At 46.2% G+C, this 17997-nt stretch overlaps 14 non-coding genes across 14 annotated transcripts; 8 read left to right on the forward strand and 6 right to left on the reverse strand.

Moving 5' to 3' along the window:
* Nucleotides 1-828: 828 nt before the first annotated feature.
* trnar-acg (transfer RNA arginine (anticodon ACG)) lies at nt 829-901 on the reverse strand. The gene has a single exon. It is a non-coding gene; the product is annotated as a tRNA-Arg (tRNA).
* Nucleotides 902-1625: 724 nt separating this feature from the next.
* On the forward strand, nt 1626-1698 carry trnaa-ugc (transfer RNA alanine (anticodon UGC)). Its single transcript has one exon. It is a non-coding gene; the product is annotated as a tRNA-Ala (tRNA).
* A 3801-nt stretch (nt 1699-5499) lies between these two features.
* trnay-gua (transfer RNA tyrosine (anticodon GUA)) lies at nt 5500-5585 on the forward strand. Its single transcript is given in 2 exon segments — nt 5500-5536; nt 5550-5585. It is a non-coding gene; the product is annotated as a tRNA-Tyr (tRNA).
* Nucleotides 5586-6560: 975 nt separating this feature from the next.
* trnar-acg (transfer RNA arginine (anticodon ACG)) lies at nt 6561-6633 on the reverse strand. Its single transcript has one exon. It is a non-coding gene; the product is annotated as a tRNA-Arg (tRNA).
* Nucleotides 6634-7370: 737 nt separating this feature from the next.
* On the forward strand, nt 7371-7443 carry trnaa-ugc (transfer RNA alanine (anticodon UGC)). The gene has a single exon. It is a non-coding gene; the product is annotated as a tRNA-Ala (tRNA).
* A 492-nt stretch (nt 7444-7935) lies between these two features.
* Nucleotides 7936-8021, forward strand: trnay-gua (transfer RNA tyrosine (anticodon GUA)). The gene is given in 2 exon segments: nt 7936-7972; nt 7986-8021. It is a non-coding gene; the product is annotated as a tRNA-Tyr (tRNA).
* Nucleotides 8022-9890: 1869 nt separating this feature from the next.
* Nucleotides 9891-9963, forward strand: trnaa-ugc (transfer RNA alanine (anticodon UGC)). The gene has a single exon. It is a non-coding gene; the product is annotated as a tRNA-Ala (tRNA).
* Nucleotides 9964-10602: 639 nt separating this feature from the next.
* Nucleotides 10603-10682, forward strand: trnay-gua (transfer RNA tyrosine (anticodon GUA)). Its single transcript is given in 2 exon segments — nt 10603-10639; nt 10647-10682. It is a non-coding gene; the product is annotated as a tRNA-Tyr (tRNA).
* A 2070-nt stretch (nt 10683-12752) lies between these two features.
* On the reverse strand, nt 12753-12825 carry trnar-acg (transfer RNA arginine (anticodon ACG)). The gene has a single exon. It is a non-coding gene; the product is annotated as a tRNA-Arg (tRNA).
* A 125-nt stretch (nt 12826-12950) lies between these two features.
* On the forward strand, nt 12951-13036 carry trnay-gua (transfer RNA tyrosine (anticodon GUA)). The gene is given in 2 exon segments: nt 12951-12987; nt 13001-13036. It is a non-coding gene; the product is annotated as a tRNA-Tyr (tRNA).
* A 547-nt stretch (nt 13037-13583) lies between these two features.
* Nucleotides 13584-13656, forward strand: trnaa-ugc (transfer RNA alanine (anticodon UGC)). The gene has a single exon. It is a non-coding gene; the product is annotated as a tRNA-Ala (tRNA).
* Nucleotides 13657-15004: 1348 nt separating this feature from the next.
* On the reverse strand, nt 15005-15077 carry trnar-acg (transfer RNA arginine (anticodon ACG)). The gene has a single exon. It is a non-coding gene; the product is annotated as a tRNA-Arg (tRNA).
* A 993-nt stretch (nt 15078-16070) lies between these two features.
* Nucleotides 16071-16143, reverse strand: trnar-acg (transfer RNA arginine (anticodon ACG)). The gene has a single exon. It is a non-coding gene; the product is annotated as a tRNA-Arg (tRNA).
* A 1116-nt stretch (nt 16144-17259) lies between these two features.
* trnar-acg (transfer RNA arginine (anticodon ACG)) lies at nt 17260-17332 on the reverse strand. The gene has a single exon. It is a non-coding gene; the product is annotated as a tRNA-Arg (tRNA).
* Between the last annotated feature and the right edge of the window lie 665 nt (nt 17333-17997).

Genomic DNA, 17997 nt, shown 5'->3' on the forward strand with positions numbered 1-17997 from the left:
GATTTGAATGGTCATGATGCAGTAAGAATCTGGGATTTTCTCCTTGAGTAGCGAATGTACATAATAACAGCTGACAAGCAAAGCATTAAGAAACCCTTCATCATGCCTGCATGTGCACAAGGTGTCCACCTGTTTTCTGCAGTTGCAGCACCACATTAGCAGGGAGTGCTAAGTTCTGACACAATTCCAACATTTTCATAAAATTATTTGGCTAATATTGTTGTGGCCACTCCCTTGTATGAGAAAGTTGCCCCTTGGGTTCACCTTACTTCATTCAATTCTCGCCTGGATAAGGGAGTGATGCGATTTTGCATAATGTGTCACCGTAACGTTTGGTGGAAGAGTTTCCGTTGAGTGATAATACGCTGAGGTATTGGACAGACATCTGAATATTGATAAAGTTACTTGCAGAATTGCAGTTGCGCTGTGGTGGATCGTGAAGGAGACGGAGAAGTGCAGGGGAATTAGCTCAAATGGTAGAGCGCTCGCTTAGCATGTGAGAGGTAGCGGGATCGATGCCCGCATTCTCCATTGGTGTTTTGGATGCAGGTGTTGTGCCAGTCTCTTGCTTAATACATGTGCATGCTGAGCTGCAGAAATGAGGAGAGAAGGCGCATCATGTCAGGTTTTGCATCAGTGAAGGTTCACTTTGATTGGAAAGAAGAGAAATGATAGCAAGAAATGGCACGTGCTCCTGATTTTTTATGTGTGGATTGAGGAGAAAACTAACTGCCGGTGAGAATTGGGTGTGAATAAAGCAATGCCCGACCAGAAGGAAGGACTGATGCCATGGAGAGGTCTTTCAAAACAATGTGCACAGCAAGACAACGAGCCGGGTAGGAGTCGAACCTACAATCTTCTGATTCGTAGTCAGACGCGTTATCCATTGCGCCACAGGCCCAAGCTATTGAAGGGAGTTTGCAGATGCAAGGATGTTCATGCTACAGCAGGTACCCAGACAGTAGGCAGCGAAGGGCAACATGTTATGACAAAGAAAGAAAACAGACAAGCTTGCTGGTGGCTTTCCTTCGATAGCTCAGTTGGTAGAGCGGAGGACTGTAGTGGAAACATGGTCATCCTTAGGTCGCTGGTTCAATTGTGACTCGAAAGAGCTGCTCACCTTTTGTTGCGTTCAGCACCATTTCCCTCAAAGGCCAACAGCGAAGATGGCAAGAGCTGGTCTCCATGTGACCTCTGGCAACTGAGCACAAGCGTCAAACCTCTGAATACTCAAGGCTTGTGTCGCACAGCATGTACTCCAGTGTGTGAAACTAATGTAATAGTAACACCAACCACAGATTTGATTGGTCATGAAGCAGTAAGAAACTTGCACACTCTCCCCTGATTTGCTCTCAGCTGGATAAGATAGTATGCTGGTATGCATAAAGTGTCAGCAAAATGTGTGGTGACACTTTACGTTGAGAGGTAATCGGCTGAGGTATTAAACAGACATATGAATATCTGAAGAAGGGTCTCGACCTGAAAATTCGCCTATTTCCTTCGCTCCATAGATGCTGCCTCACCCACTGAGTTTCTCCAGCATTTTTGTCTGCCTGTGAATATCGATAAAGTTACTTGTAGAATTCTAGTGGCGAGTGAAGAAGATGGAGAATGACAAAATTGCAGGGGAATTAGCTCAAATGGTAGAGCGCTCGCTTTGCATGCGAGAGGTAGCGGGATCGATGCCCGCATTCCCCATTGGATTTTGAATGCAGGGGCCATCCGGTCTCTTGCTTGATACATGTACATTCTGAGGTGCAGAAACGAAGAGAGAATGCGCATCATGTCAGGTTTTGCATCAGTGAAGGAATGATGGTCCACATTTATTTGAACGATAAGACGAGATCAAGAGAAATAGCAAGTGCTCCTGATATCACGTGTGAGGATTGTGGTTAGTTTTGACAAAATTCCAACATTTTCATGAAATACTTTGTGTATTGTAAAGGAGTTAAGTCTGACACACTGTAACTTTACTGAGTCTTTAATAAAAGCACATCTTATGCACGTCCCAGTACTAACTGCATCTAGTCTTCAGGCGTACTGGAACCAAGGGAGGAGGAAGGGGAAGTTATCACAGTTATACTGAGATGACTAAGGCATGGTTCGTGGTATTGAGGTAGCTACATTATAGGTTGCATGCATAAACCATCTACATCCTTTCCCTTAGAAATCTAAAATAGAAGTTATAACAGTGGCAGTGATTATACAACACATGCAAATTTAAACAAAATCACCGTAGTGGACAGGGGGTTTGACAACCCGACCCGAGCGTGTGCGTATAGCAGCATCACCCTCCCCACCAGATAGAAGAGGAGGCAGAGCAGCAGCAGCCGGGAAGGAAAACGTCGGCGGAGACCCAACCGGGAATGCGGGAGGTGACCCAGCCGGCACGGGTGATCCAGGAGGAGGAGACGGGGGAGAAGGAGGAGAAGGAGGATGAGCCGGGGAGGAGATCATCTGCCCGAAACCAGGAGGCACAGAAGGAGGAGAATGCGGTAAGCGAACTGACCGGGACATGCAGGGACCTGTGGGATAATTAGTAATGACAGGCTTGAAACGCAACGGAGGAGCGTAAGGATCCGCAGGAGGAGGCTGCGGCTCGTTAACGGCCAACAGGTGCTGGCGGCTCCGGCGGTAGACAGTTCCATCAAAGTCCACCAGGTAAGATCTCGGGGAATTGTCCACACCAACAACGGTTGCGAGCCGGGAGAATCCGGTGGCTGTCTGCATGCGGACGACCTGGCCAGGCAGTGGTGGTGAGAGCGGGCGGCAGGACTTGTCGTGAGAGCGGCGCTGTACCTCATGCTTGTGAACAATCCGTTGCTGGACGGCGGCAGGCTGGAGGACCTTGGGCACCAGGGATTGTTGGGCGATCGGCATCGGTGGGCGAAGCATGCGGGACATCAGACGCTGGGCAGGGGATCGCATGGTAGGGTCCCGTGAGATGTTGCGAAGGTTGAGTAGACCCAGGTAGAAGTCACCATTGGCGGTACGAGACTGCTCGAGAAAATTCTTGGCACTGCGGACAGCTCGCTCGGCCAGGCCGTTGCTCTGCGGGTATTCGGGGCTGCTGGTATAGTGAGTGAAGTTCCACTTCACAGCGAAAGCCTGGAATTCAGCACTGGTGAACTGACGGCCGTTGTCGGTCTGCAAGCGGACGGGGGACCCAAAGGTGGCAAAGTGTCTGCGTAGCTTACTGATAACCATTTCAGAGGTGATAGCAGGGAGAAGATCCACCTCAAACCAGTTGCAGTATGAATCAACCAACACCAGATAGTGCTTGCCTCGCCATTCGAATATGTCAGCAGCCAGCGAGGTCCAGGGCATAGCAGGCGCAGGCTGCTGCAGAAGTGGCTGGCGCTGCTGATGTGGGGCCAGGGTGTTGCAATCAGGACAGGAGGCCACTCGGACTTTAATGTACTTCCTGGCATCAAGGACTGAGAACACCGTGGCCTGGCCGACCTGGGCAGCAATGTGTTCTACAGTCCTCATGGGATAATGAGGACGTCTTATTGCTAAATTTAAGTCTTTGGGGTTGATGCACACCCGTATCTCGCTCTTACCCTTCTTCATGGTGGCGACCATGGTGGAGACCCGCTCGGTGGGTTCGCTGACAGCTTCAAGCACTCCCTTGGCAACCATAAGCACGCAATATGGAGCGATCAGCAGTTAACAGCTCATTATTTCTAATCTTCCTGAAATTTTGATGGTGCTATACGCACACGCTCGGGTCGGGTTGTCAAACCTCCTGTCCGCTATGGTGATTTTGTTTAAATTTGCATGTGTTGTGTAATCACACTGCCACTAACCATATAACCATATAACAATAACCACTGCCACTGTTATAACTTCTATTTTAGATTTCTAAGGGAAAGGATGTAGATGGATTATGCATGCAACCTATAATGTAGCTACCTCAATACCACTAACCACGCCTTAGTCATCTCAGTATAACTGTAATATCTTCCCCTTGCTCCTCCCTTGGCAACCATGTCCTTCAGCATTGCTTCGACCTTGCCCTTCATGGCAATCAACACCCTGTGCGGAGCACGGACCACTGGTACCACCGACGGGTCAGTTGCGATCTTGTACACAAGGGGCAGCTTACCCAGTTCATCATCGAATAGGTCAGGGTACTCGGAGAGTGGATTCAGCATCACCCGCACTTCGTGGACCGTACGGTCAAAGGACAACAGCCCGAGATCCTGACACGCCTGATTGCTCAACAGAGTAACACAGTCGCAATCAAGAATGAAGAACGACAGGTCACGCGAAGATTTCTTCAGCGCACAGTGGAATGTGGCCCTCCCCACAGGTTTCAGCTCCTCTCCCCCAAAAGCACGCAATATGGAGCGATCAGCAGTTAACAGCTCATTATTTCTAATCTTCCTGAACAGGGATGTTGACATAACATTCACCTTCGCCCCCGTGTCTAGCTTAGCAGTGAAGGATTTGTTGTTGACAGTGACTAGTACAGAAGGATCGGGGAGGCAAGATTGATTATGAAGGAGAGAATAAACACTGGCATCTCCCATGGAAATACTGGGCTCAGAGTCGAGGGCAGTGTCGACAGAAGACTGGGAACCGAATTCGTTATCGACTTGTTGAAGGTTGTTTAAAACTTGTCTGGGAGCTGGAGGAACATTCCCACGGGAGCGACAGGCAGCTGAGAAATGGTTCATTTTCTTACAGAAATTACAAGCTTTACAAAATGGAGGGCAAGTCACAAATCTCCGCAAACTTGCGTAAGAGACATACCGGATCATTGGCAGATTCCGCCGGCTCGACGACCTGGTCGTTGTCATCCAGGACCGCTGGATTGTAAGTGAAAGCCTGAGCCCACTTCATAGCATCGGGACCGGCAAGGTTCAGCAGGAGTGAGGCTTTGACCGCATCAGGGTCATTTCGGTGCACGATGTTGATGAAGTGGTTGTAGTCCATCAGGAAAGTAGCCCATCACTCCGCAATGTCAGCGTCAAAGACAAGGGGAGAGGGCTTGCGGCACGAGAATGCCATGGCAAATGGGGAATTAAACACTGGTAAAACTAGTGGCAAATAAAACCCGATAAACAGGAGGCGCGCGTTTAACTTACTGACACCATGTAAAGGAGTTAAGTCTGACACACTGTAACTTTACTGAGTCTTAAATAAAAGCACATCTTATGCACGTCCCAGCACTGACTGCATCTGGTCTTCAGGCGTACTGGAACCAAGGGAGGAGCAAGGAGAAGATATCATAGTTATACTGAGATGACTAAGGCGTGGTTAGTGGTATTGAGGTAGCTACATTATAGGTTGCATGCATAAACCATCTACAGGTATCAATGCTGCGGTCACTCTCTGGTATGACAAAGTTGCCCCTTGGGTTCATCTTAATTCATTCACCTCTCACCTGGATAAGGGAGTGATGCTACTTTGTACAACGGGCTAGACAGGAGACAGCGAAGGGCAACATATTTAAGGCAATGAAGGAAAACAAGCAAGCTTGCTGGAGGCTTTCCTTCGATAGCTCAGTTGGTAGAGCGGAGGACTGTAGTGGAAACATGGTCATCCTTAGGTCGCTGGTTCAATTCCGGCTCGAAGGATCTGCTCACCTTTTGTTATGTTCAGCACCATTTCCCGCACAGCCCAGCAGCGAAGACGGAATGAGCTGGTCTCCATCTGACCTCTGGCAACTGACCGCAAGGATTGCACAAGCATCAAACCTCTGAATATTCACGGAGTGTCTAGCACAGCATGCACTTCAGAGTGCTATTGTGTTGAAATGGTAACACCACCTACAGATTTAAATGGTCATGATGTAGTAAGAATCTGGCACACTCTCCTTGAGTAGCGACTGTATCTGTATCTGTCTATCTGTTTTCTGCAGTTGCATCACCACACCAGCAGGGAGTGCTAAATTCTGACATAATTCCAACATTTTCATTAAATTCTTTGGCTAATAGTGTTGTGGCCACTCCCTTGTATGAAAAAGTTGCCCCTTGGGTTCATCTTAATTCATTCTTTTTTCGCCTGGATCAGGGAGCGATGCATTTTGCATAATGTGTCACCATAATGTTTGGTGGAAGAGTAAGAGTTTACGTTGAGTGATAATACGCTGAGGTATTGGACAGACATCTGAATATTGATAAAGTTACTTGCAGAATTGCAGTTGCGCTGTGGTGGTTCTTGAAGATGACGGAGAAGTGCAGGGGAATTAGCTCAAATGGTAGAGCGCTCGCTTAGCATGTGAGAGGTAGCGGGATCGATGCCCGCATTCTCCATTGGTCTTTAGGATGCCGGTGTTGTGCCAGTCTCTTGCTTGATACATGTACATGCTGAGCTGCAGAAATGAGGAGAGAAGGCGCATCATGTCAGGTTTTGCACCAGTGAAAGTTCACTTTGATTGGAAAGAAGAGAAATTATAGCGAGAAATGGCACGTGCTCCTGATTTTGTATGTGAGGATTGAGGTGAAAACTAACTGACTATGAGAATTGGGTTTGAAGAAAGCAATGCCCGACCAGAAGGAAGGACTGATGCCATGGAGAGGTCTTTCAAAACAATGTGCACAGCAAAACAACGAGCCAGGTAGGAGTCGAACCTACAATCTTCTGATTCGTAGTCAGACGCGTTATCCATTGCGCCACAGGCCCAAGCTATTGAGGGGAGTTTGCGGATGCAAGGGTGTTCATGCTACAGCAGGTACTCAGACCGTAGGCAGCGAAGGTCCACATGTTAATGACAAAGAAAGAAAACAGACAATCTTGCTGGTGGCTTTGCTTCGATAGCTCAGTTGGTGGTGTAGTGGAAACATGATCATCCTTAGGTCGCTGGTTCAATTGTGGCTCAAAAGAGCTGCTCACCTTTTGTTGCGTTTAGCACCATTTCCCTCAAAGCCCAGCAGCGAAGATGGCAAGAGCTGGTCTCCATGTGACCTCTGGCAACTGAGCACAAGGATTGCACCAGCAGCAAACCTCTGAATACTCAAGGCTTGTGTCGCACAGCATGTACTTCAGTGTGTGAAACCATTGTAATAGTAACACCAACCACAGATTTGATTGGTCATGAAGCAGTAAGAAACTTGCACACTCTCCCCTGATTAGCTCTCAGCTGGATAAGATAGTATGCTGGTATGCATAAAGTGTCAGCAAAATGTGTGGTGACACATTACGTTGAGAGGTAATCGGCTGAGGTATTAAACAGACATATGAATATCTGAAGAAGGGTCACGACCTGAAAATTCGCCTATTTCCTTCGCTCCATAGATGCTGCCTCACCCACTGAGTTTCTCCAGCATTTTTGTCTGCCTGTGAATATCGATAAAGTTACTTGTAGAATTCCAGTGGCGATGTGAGGGTGAGTGAAGAAGATGGAGAATGGCAAAATTGCAGGGGAATTAGCTCAAATGGTAGAGCGCTCGCTTTGCATGCGAGAGGTAGCGGGATCGATGCCCGCATTCTCCATTGGATTTTGAATGCAGGGGCCATCCGGTCTCTTGCTTGATTCATGTACATTCTGAAGTGCAGAAATGAAGAGAGAATGCGCATCATGTCAGGTATTGCATCAGTGAAGAAATGATGGTCCACATTGATTTGAAAGATAAGAGGAGATCAAGAGAAATAGCAAGTGCTCCTGATATCGTGTGTGAGGATTGAGGTGAGAACTATCTGCCTACGAGAATTGGGTGTGAATAAAGCAATGCCCGACCAGAAGGGTCCCCAGAAGGTAGTGTTAAGCTTTGACAAAATTCCAACATTTTCATGAAATACTTTCGGTATCAATGCTGTTGTCACTCCCTGGTATGAAAAAGCTGATCCTTGAGTTCATCTTAATTCATTCACCTCTCACCTGGATAAGGGAGTGATGCTACTTTGTACAACGTGCCAGACAGGAGACAGCGAAGGGCAACATATTAAAGGCAATGAAGGAAAACAGGCAAGCTTGCTGGAGGCTTTCCTTCGATAGCTCAGTTGGTAGAGCGGAGGACTGTAGTGGAAACATGGTCATCCTTAGGCCGCTGGTTCAATTCCGGCTCGAAGGAGCTGCTCACCTTCTGTTAAGTTCAGCACCATTTCCCGCACAGCCCAGCAGCGAAGACGGAACAAGCTGGTCTCCATCTGACCTCTGGCAACTGACCGCAAGGATTGCAGCAGCATCAAACCTCTGAATATTCAAGGCTTGTCTAGCACAGCATGTACTTCAGAGTGCTATGCTGTTGAAATAGTAACACCAAGCACAGATTTGAATGGTCATGATGTAGTAAGAATCTGGGACATTCTCCTTGAGTAGCGACTGTACATAATAACAGCTGACAAGCAAAGCATTAAGAAACCCTTCATCATGCCTGTGTGCGCAGTTTGCGCAAGGTGTCCATCTGTTTTCTGCAGTTGCATCACCACACCAGCAGGGAGTGCTACATTCTGACACAATTCCAACATTTTCATATAATTCTTGGTTAATAGTGCTGTGGCCACTCCCTTGTATGAAAAAGTTGCCCCTTGGGTTCACCTTAATTCATTCATTTCTCGCCTGGATCAGGGAGCGATGCGATTTTGCATAATGTGTCACCGTAATGTTTGGTGGAAGAGTAAGCGTTTCCGTTGAGTGGTAATACGCTGAGGTATTGGACAGACATCTGAATATTGATAAAGTTGCTTGCAGTATTGCAGTGGCGCTGTGGTGGATCGTGAAGATGACGGAGAAGTGCAGGGGAATTAGCTCAAATGGTAGAGCGCTCGCTTAGCATGTGAGAGGTAGCGGGATCGATGCCCGCATTCTCCATTGGTCTTTAGGATGCCGGTGTTGTGCCGGTCTCTTGCTTGATACATGTACATGCTGAGCTGCAGAAATGAGGAGAGAAGGCGCATTATGTCAGGTTTTGCACCAGTGAAGGTTCACTTTGATTGGAAAGAAGAGAAATGATAGTGAGAAATGGCACGTGCTACTGATTTTTGTATGTGTGGATTGAGGTGAAAACCAACTGCCTATGAGAATTGGGTGTGAATAAAGCAATGCCCGACCAGAAGAAAGGACTGGTGCCATGGAGAGATCTTTCAAAACGATGTGTTCAGCAAGAGAACGAGCCAGGTAGGATTCGAACCTACAATCTGCTGGTTCATAGTCAGACGCGTTATCCATTGCGCCACTGGCCCAAGCTATTGAGGAGTGTTTGCAGATGCAAGGGTGTTCATGCTGCAGCAGGTACCCAGACAGTAGGCAGTGAAGGGCAAAATGTTAATGACAAAGAAGGAAAACAGACAAGCTTGCTGGTGGCTTTCCTTCGATAGCTCAGGTGGTAGAGCGGAAGACTGCAGTGGAAACATGGTCATCCTTAGGTCGCTGGTTCAATTGTGGCTCGAAAGAGCTGCTCACCTTTTGTTGCGTTCAGCACCATTTCCCTCAAAGCCCAGCAGCGAAGATGGCAAGAGCTGGTCTCCATGTGATCTCTGGCAACTGAGCCCAAGGACTGCACCAGCATTGTACCAGCATCAAACCTCTGAATACTCAAGGCTTGTGTCGCACAGCATGTACTGCAGTGTGCGAAACTATTGTGATAGTAACACCAACCACAGATTTGATTGGTCATGAAGCAGTAAGAAACTTGCACACTCTCCCCTGATTTGCTCTCAGCTGGATAAGATAGTATGCTGGTATGCATAAAGTGTCAGCAAAATGTGTGGTGACACTTTACGTTGAGAGGTAATCGGCTGAGTTATTAAACAGACATATGAATATCTGAAGAAGGGCCTCGACCTGAAAATTTGCCTATTTCCTTCGCTCCATAGATGCTGCCTCACCCACTGAGTTTCTCCAGCATTTTTGTCTGCCTGTGAATACCGATAAAGTTACTTGTAGAATTCCAGTGGCGATGTGAGGGTGAGTGAAGAAGATGGAGAATGGCAAAATTGCAGGGGAATTAGCTCAAATGGTAGAGCGCTCGCTTTGCATGCGAGAGGTAGCGGGATCGATGCCCGCATTCTCCATTGGATTTTGAATGCAGGGGCCATCCGGTCTCTTGCTTGATATTATGAGGTGCAGAAACGAAGAAAGAATGCCTATCCTGTCAGGTTTTGCATCAGTGAAGAAATGATGGTCCACATTGATTTGAAAGTTAAGACGAGATAAAGAGAAATAGCAAGTGCTCCTGATATCGTGTGTGAGGATTGAGGTGAGAACTATCTGCCTACGAGAATTGGGTGTGAATAAAGCAATGCCCGACCAGATGGGTCCCCAGAAGGGAGTGTTAAGTTTTGACAAAATTCCAACATTTTCATGAAATACTTTGTGTATCAATGCTGTTGTCACTCCCTGGTATGAAAAAGTTGCCCCTTGGGTTCATCTTAATTTATTCACCTCTCGCCTGGATAAGGGAGTGTTGCTACTTTGTACAAGGTGCCAGACATGAGACAGCGAAGGGCAACATATTAAAGGCAATGAAGGAAACCAGACAAGCTTGCTGACCCACCCCCCATCAGTCTGAAGAAGGGTTTCGGCCCGAAACGTCACCTATTTTCTTCGCTCCATAGATGCTGCTGCACCCGCTGAGTTTCTCCAGCAATTTTGTGTACCTTCGATCTTCCAGCATCTGCAGTTCCTTCTTGAACAAGCTTGCTGGAGGCTTTCCTTCGATAGCTCAGTTGGAAGAGCAGAGGACTGTAGTGGAAACATCCTTAGGTCGCTGGTTCAATTCCGGCTCTAAGGTGCTGCTCACCTTTTGTTACGCTCTGCAACATTTCCCGCACCGCCCAGCAGCGAAGACGGAATGAGCTGATCTCCATCTGACCTCTGGCAACTGACCACAAGGATTGCACCAGTATCAAATAGGTATGTTACAAACCTTACCTTCAGCGGCGCTGCAGTTCTGCCACTGCCCGTGTGCACGAATTTGGCGCCTTTGAGAGGGGGGCGGGTTTAAAATGCGATTTTTCTGCAGCCTATTCAAATCGATCTCCGTCAGGCTGTTTAGTTGCTAAAGAAAAATCACTTCGACTGCCATTTTATTAAATTTATTAAAATTAGCGCTGGATAATTTAATTGTTGTAGTAAAATTAAAATAATCTTCAAATGCCGTCAACGCCGACAACGGGACGGATCTGACGTAGGGGACAAGGCCAAGGTATGCCGTTTATTTTTTCATATAAACTTGCTTCTTAGGATGCCTTTAATCAAAATTTCAGGTTGCGAAAATGTGATTATGTAAATATACGAACCGGCAGTATTTTCCTGCCGATATGGGGTTTAAATTCACTGCAACTGCAACGTTCCAAACCAGCACGTTCCACAAAATCCCACTCGCAAGATGATTCAAATGGCCTTTAATTTACAGGAATTAAACACTAAATTCCTTCCATTTGACCTATAAACTCATGACAATGAGATTTAAAATCATGCTTATATTGTGAATTCTTGTGTGAATGTTATTTGGACACTCAGGCTTTTTAAAAATGTTAATCTTTTCTTAAGAAATGGATAGATGTTTAGATCTTGTAATTGAATGTTGTAATTAGTTACAATTGGGTAACTAACTAATTATATGCTTTAATTTCAGGTCATCCAAGTAAGATTGTTTCATATTTGTTTCAGAATGCTTCAATCTATAATAACTGAAAATTTCATTCAGTTCACTTAATTTTTAAGAAAGATGGGCTTTTGACTGTCCTCGATCACAGCTTTTGTGTTAAGAATGGAAAAGCAATAGGGAACAAGATGCTAATTTCGGAGTATGAAAATGGCCATAACTTTTTTAATACTGAAGATATGAAAATGAATTAGGTGTCAACTTAAACTTCTTTTTATGCTTTATCTGATGGGATAAATTGCAGACTTGATTTTTAAAATCTCAAAATTTTGTAACATTGCTACATCAAACTTCTGAATATTCAAGGCTTGTCTAGCACAGCATGTACGTCAGAGTGCTATGCTGTTGAAATAGTAACACCAAGCACGGATTTGAATGGTCATGATACAGTAATAATCTGGGGCACTCTCCTTGAGTAGCGACTGTACATAATAACAGCTGACAAGCAAAGCATTAAGATACCCTTCATCGTGCCTGTGTGTGCAGTTTGCACAAGGTTCTCTGCAGTTGCATCACCACACCAGCAGGGAGTGCTAAGTTCTGACACAATTTGAACATTTTCATAAAATTCTTTGGCTAATAGTGCAGTGGCCACTCCCTTGTATCAAAAAGTTGCCCCTTGGGTTCACCTTAATTCATTCAATTCTCGCCTGGATAAGGGAGTGATGCGATTTTGCATAATGTGTCACCGTAATGTTTGGTGGAAGAGTAAGAGTTTCCGTTGAGTGATAATACGCTAAAGTATTGGATAGACATCTGAATATTGATAAAGTCACTTGCAGAATTGCTGTTGCGCTGTGGTGGATCGTGAAGAAGACGGAGAAGTGCAGGGGAATTAGCTCAAATGGTAGAGCGCTCGCTTAGCATGTGAGAGGTAGCGGGATCGATGCCCGCATTCTCCATTGGTCTTTTGGATGCAGGTGTTGTGCCGGTCTCTTGCTTGATACATGTACATGCTGAGCTGCAGAAATGAGGAGAGAAGGCGCATCATGTCAGGTTTTGCACCAGTGAAAGTTCACTTTGATTGGAAAAAGAAGAAAGCGAGAAATGGCACGTCCTCCTGATTTTGTATGTGAGGATTGAGGTGAAAACTAACAGCCGATGAGAATTGGGTGTGAATAAAGCAATGCCCGACCGGAAGGAAGGACTGATGCCATGGAGAGATCTTTCAAAACAATGTGCACAGCAAGACAATGAGCCAGGTAGGATTCGAACCTACAATCTTCTGATTCGTAGTCAGACGCGTTATCCATTGCGCCACAGGCCCAAGCTATTGAGGGGAGTTTGCAGATGCAAGGGTGTTCATGCTACAGCAGGTACCCAGACAGTAGGCAGCGAAGGGCAAAATGTTAAAGACAAAGAAAGAAAACAGACAAGCTTGCTGGTGGCTTTCCTTCGATAGCTCAGTTGGTAGAGCGGAGGACTGTAGTGGAAACATGGTCATCCTTAGGTCGCTGGTTCAATTGTGGCTCGAAAGAGCTGCTCACCTTTTATTGCGTTCAGCACCATTTCCCTCAAAGCCCAGCAGCGAGGATGGCAAGAGCTGGTCTATATGTGACCTCTGGCAACTGAGCACAAGGATTGCACCAGCATTGCACCAGCATCAAACCTCTGAATACTCAAGGCTTGTGTCGCACAGCATGTACTCCAGTGTGTGAAACTATTGTAATAGTAACACCAACCACAGATTTGATTGGTCATGAAGCAGTAAGAAACTTGCACACTCTCCCCTGATTTGCTCTCAGCTGGATAAGATAGTATGCCGGTATGCATAAAGTGTCAGCAAAATGTGTGGTGACACTTTATGTTGAGAGGTAATCGGCTGAGGTATTAAACGGACATATGAATATCTGAAGAAGGGTCTCGACCTGAAAATTCGCCTATTTCCTTCGCTCCATAGATGCTGCCTCACCCACTGAGTTTCTCCAGCATTTTTGTCTGCCTGTGAATACCGATAAAGTTACTTGTAGAATTCCAGTGGCGATGTGAGGGTGAGTGAAGAAGATGGAGAATGGCAAAATTGCAGGGGAATTAGCTCAAATGGTAGAGCGCTCGCTTTGCATGCGAGAGGTAGCGGGATCGATGCCCGCATTCTCCATTGGATTTTGAATGCAGGGGCCATCCGGTCTCTTGCTTGATACATGTACATTGAGGTGTAGAAACGAAGAGAGAATGCGCATCCTGTCAGGTTTTGCATCAGTGAAGAAATGATGGTCCACATTGATTTGAAAGATAAGACGCGATAAAGAGAAATAGCAAAAGGAGGATTGAGTATAGGATGCTCCTGATTGGGTTATAAACGTGTGTGAGGGTCCCCAGGGATTGTTGGTTGAAAAATTCCAACACCTTTCATGCGTATACTTTTTCAATGGTCTCCTGGTATGAAAAATCGGAGTTCAAAGACATTCTTCACCTCTCACCTGAGATAAGGGAGAGATGGTTCGCCAGACATGATTGCCTGGGAGACAGTTCAGGACATTTCAATATGAAAAAGACTTGGATAGACTCGGTTTGTACTCGCTAGAAGTTAGGTTAGAATCCTGAGGGGGGATCTTATAGAAGGACTTCACTTCAAAATGGTTCAGCACCATTTTGGACAGGCTAGATGCAGGAATCTAATCTACTGACCTGTTGGGAATAAGCTTGTCTAGCACAGCAGTCCAGCAGCTATGGCTGTTGGGGTCACAGATTTTGGTCATGATGCAGTAAGATACCTTGAGTAGCGGGCTGAAATCTTTTAGGACCCTTCGATGCCTGTTGTGCACAAACCTGTTTTTTTTGCATCACCACAGAGCAGTGAGTGCTAATCTGACACAATTCATTTTCATAAAAATAATGTTGTGGCCACTCCCTTGTATGAAAAACCCTTGGGTTCATCTTAATTCATTATTTTTTCATCTGGATCAGGGAGTGATGCATTTTGCATAATGTGTCTCCATAATGTTTGGTGGAAGAGTAAGAGTTTACTTTGAGTGATAATACGCTGAGGTATTGGACAGACATCTGAATATTGATAAAGTTACTTGCAGAATTGCAGTTGCGCTGTGGTGGTTCTTGAAGATGACGGAGAAGTGCAGGGGAATTAGCTCAAATGGTAGAGCGCTCGCTTAGCATGTGAGAGGTAGCGGGATTGATGCCCGCATACTCCATTGGTCTTTAGGATGCCGGTGTTGTGCTAGTCTCTTGCTTGATACATGTACATGCTGAGCTGCAGAAATGAGGAGCGAAGGCGCATCATGTCAGGTTTTGCACCAGTGAAAGTTCACTTTGATTGGAAAGAAGAGAAATGATAGCGAGAAATGGCACGTGCTCCTGATTTTGTATGTGAGGATTGAGGTGAAAACTAACTGCCTATGAGAATTGGGTTTGAAGAAAGCAATGCCCGACCGGAAGGAAGGACGGGTGCCATGGAGAGGTCTTTCAAAACAATGTGCACAGCAAAACAACGAGCCAGGTAGGATTCGAACCTACAATCTTCTGATTCGTAGTCAGACGCGTTATCCATTGCGCCACAGGCCCAAGCTATTGAGGGGAGTTTGTAGACGCAAGGGTGTTCATGCTACAGCAGGTACCCAGACAGTAGGCAGCGAAGGGCAAAATGTTAAAGACAAAGAAAGAAAACAGACAAGGTCTGGTCGCAGATTGGTAACTGCGATTTCAACTGGGAATGAAATCCTCTGGCCTAGGTCAACAAGCATTTCCCAGTCCCTGGCTGCGTTCAGTGGGCATGAGTTCAGAGGCGAGGGGTTTCTCTAATATCGAGTATGAGGATTGAGGTGCCAACCGTCTGGCTATGAGAATTATGTGTGAAGAAATCAATTGCCAGTCTAGTAGGATGGACTAAGGCAGGGGACAGGGCTTGTAAAACAATTGTGTTCCACATCTTAGGAAGGATGTGCTGGCTCTGGAGAGGGTACAGATGAGATTTACAAGTATGATTCCAGGAATGAGTGGGTTAGCCTACGATGAGCATTTGACACCACTGGGCCTGTACTCGCTGGAGCTTAGAAGGTTGTGGGGGAGACCTCATTGAATCTTACAGAATAATGCAAGGCTTAGATAAAGTGGAGGTGGAAAGGATGTTTCTACTGGTCGGAGAGTCTACGACCAGAGGTCACAGCCTCAGAATACGGAGAAGTGCAGGGGAATTAGCTCAAATGGTAGAGCGCTCGCTTAGCATGTGAGAGGTAGCGGGATCGATGCCCGCATTCTCCATTGGTCTTTTGGATGCAGGTGTTGTGCCAGTCTCTTGCTTGATACATGTGCATGCTGAGCTGCAGAAATGAGGAGAGAAGGCGCATCATGTCAGGTTTTGCATCAGTGAAGGTTCACTTTGATTGGAAAGAAGAGAAATGATAGCAAGAAATGGCACATGCTCCTGATTTTGTATGTGTGGATTGAGGAGAAAACTAACTGCCGATGAGAATTGGGTGTGAATAAAGCAATGCCCGACCAGAAGGAAGGACTGATGCCATGGAGAGGTCTTTCAAAACAATGTGCACAGCAAAACAACGAGCCGGGTAGGAGTCGAACCTACAATCTTCTGATTCGTAGTCAGACGCGTTATCCATTGCGCCACTGGCCCAAGCTATTGAAGGGAGTTTGCAGATGCAAGGGTGTTCATGCTACAGCAGGTACCCAGACAGTAGGCAGCGAAGGGCAAAATGTTAAAGACAAAGAAAGAAAACAGACAAGCTTGCTGGTGGCTTTCCTTCGATAGCTCAGTTGGTAGAGCGGAGGACTGTAGTGGAAACATGGTCATCCTTAGGTCGCTGGTTCAATTGTGACTCGAAATATCTGCTCACCTTTTGTTGCGTTCAGCACCATTTCCCTCAAAGCCCAGCAGCGAAGATGGCAAGAGCTGGTCTCCATGTGACCTCTGGCAACTGAGCACAAGCACCAGCATTGTACCAGCATCAAACCTCTGAATACTCAATGCTTGTCTAGCACAGCATGTACTCCAGTATGCGAAACTATTGTATTAGTAACACCAAACACAGATTTGATTGGTCATGAAGCAGCAGTAACTTGAAACATCTCTCCCCTGATTTGCTCTCAGCTGGATAAGATAGTTATGGGTATGCCTAAAGTGTCAGCAAAATGTGTGGTGACACTTAACGTTGAGAGGCCTGTACCGCTGTATTAAACAGACATATGAATATCTGAAGAAGGGTCTCGACCTGAAATTGATTTCCTTCGCTCCACAGATGCTGCCTCACCCACTGGTTTCTCCAGCATTTTTGTCTGCCTGTGAATACCGATAAAGTTACTTGTAGAATTCCAGTGGCGATGTGAGGGTGAGTGAAGAAGATGGAGAATGGCAAAATTGCAGGGGAATTAGCTCAAATGGTAGAGCGCTCGCTTAGCATGTGAGAGGTAGCGGGATCGATGCCCGCATTCTCCATTGGTCTTTAGGATGCCGGTGTTGTGCCAGTCTCTTGCTTGATACATGTACATGCTGAGCTGCAGAAATGAGGAGAGAAGGCGCATCATGTCAGGTTTTGCATCAGTGAAGGTTCACTTTGATTGGAAAGAAGAGAAATGATAGCAAGAAATGGCACGTGCTCCTGATTTTGTATGTGTGGATTGAGGTGAAAACTAACTGCCTATGAGAATTGGGTGTGAATAAAGCAATGCCCGACCAGAAGGAAGGACTGATGCCATGGAGAGGTCTTTCAAAACAATGTGCACAGCAAAACAACGAGCCAGGTAGGAGTCGAACCTACAATCTTCTGATTCGTAGTCAGACGCGTTATCCATTGCGCCACTGGCCCAAGCTATTGAAGGGAGTTTGCAGATGCAAGGGTGTTCATGCTACAGCAGGTACCCAGACAGTAGGCAGCGAAGGGCAAAATGTTAAAGACAAAGAAAGAAAACAGACAAGCTTGCTGGTGGCTTTCCTTCGATAGCTCAGTTGGTAGAGCGGAGGACTGTAGTGGAAACATGGTCATCCTTAGGTCGCTGGTTCAATTGTGACTCGAAATATCTGCTCACCTTTTGTTGCGTTCAGCACCATTTCCCTCAAAGCCCAGCAGCGAAGATGGCAAGAGCTGGTCTCCATGTGACCTCTGGCAACTGAGCACAAGGATTGCACCAGCATCAAACCTCAAATACTCAAGGCTTGTCAAGCACAGCATGTACTTCAGTGTGTGAAACTATTGTAATAGTAACACCAACCACAGATTTGATTGGTCATGAAGCAGTAAGAAACTTGCACACTCTCCCCTGATTTGCTCTCAGCTGGATAATATAGTATGTCGGTATGCATAAAGTGTCAGCAAAATGTGTGGTGACACATAACGTTGAGAGGTAATCGGCCGAGGTATTAAACAGACATATGAATATCTGAAGAAGGGCCTCAACCTGAAAATTCGCCTATTTCCTTCGCTCCACATAGATGCTGCCTCACCCACTGAGTTTCTCCAGCATTTTTGTCTGC

Source organism: Leucoraja erinacea, chromosome 43 (genome assembly GCF_028641065.1).
Source record: "Leucoraja erinacea ecotype New England chromosome 43, Leri_hhj_1, whole genome shotgun sequence".
Taxonomy (NCBI): Eukaryota; Metazoa; Chordata; class Chondrichthyes; order Rajiformes; family Rajidae; genus Leucoraja; species Leucoraja erinaceus.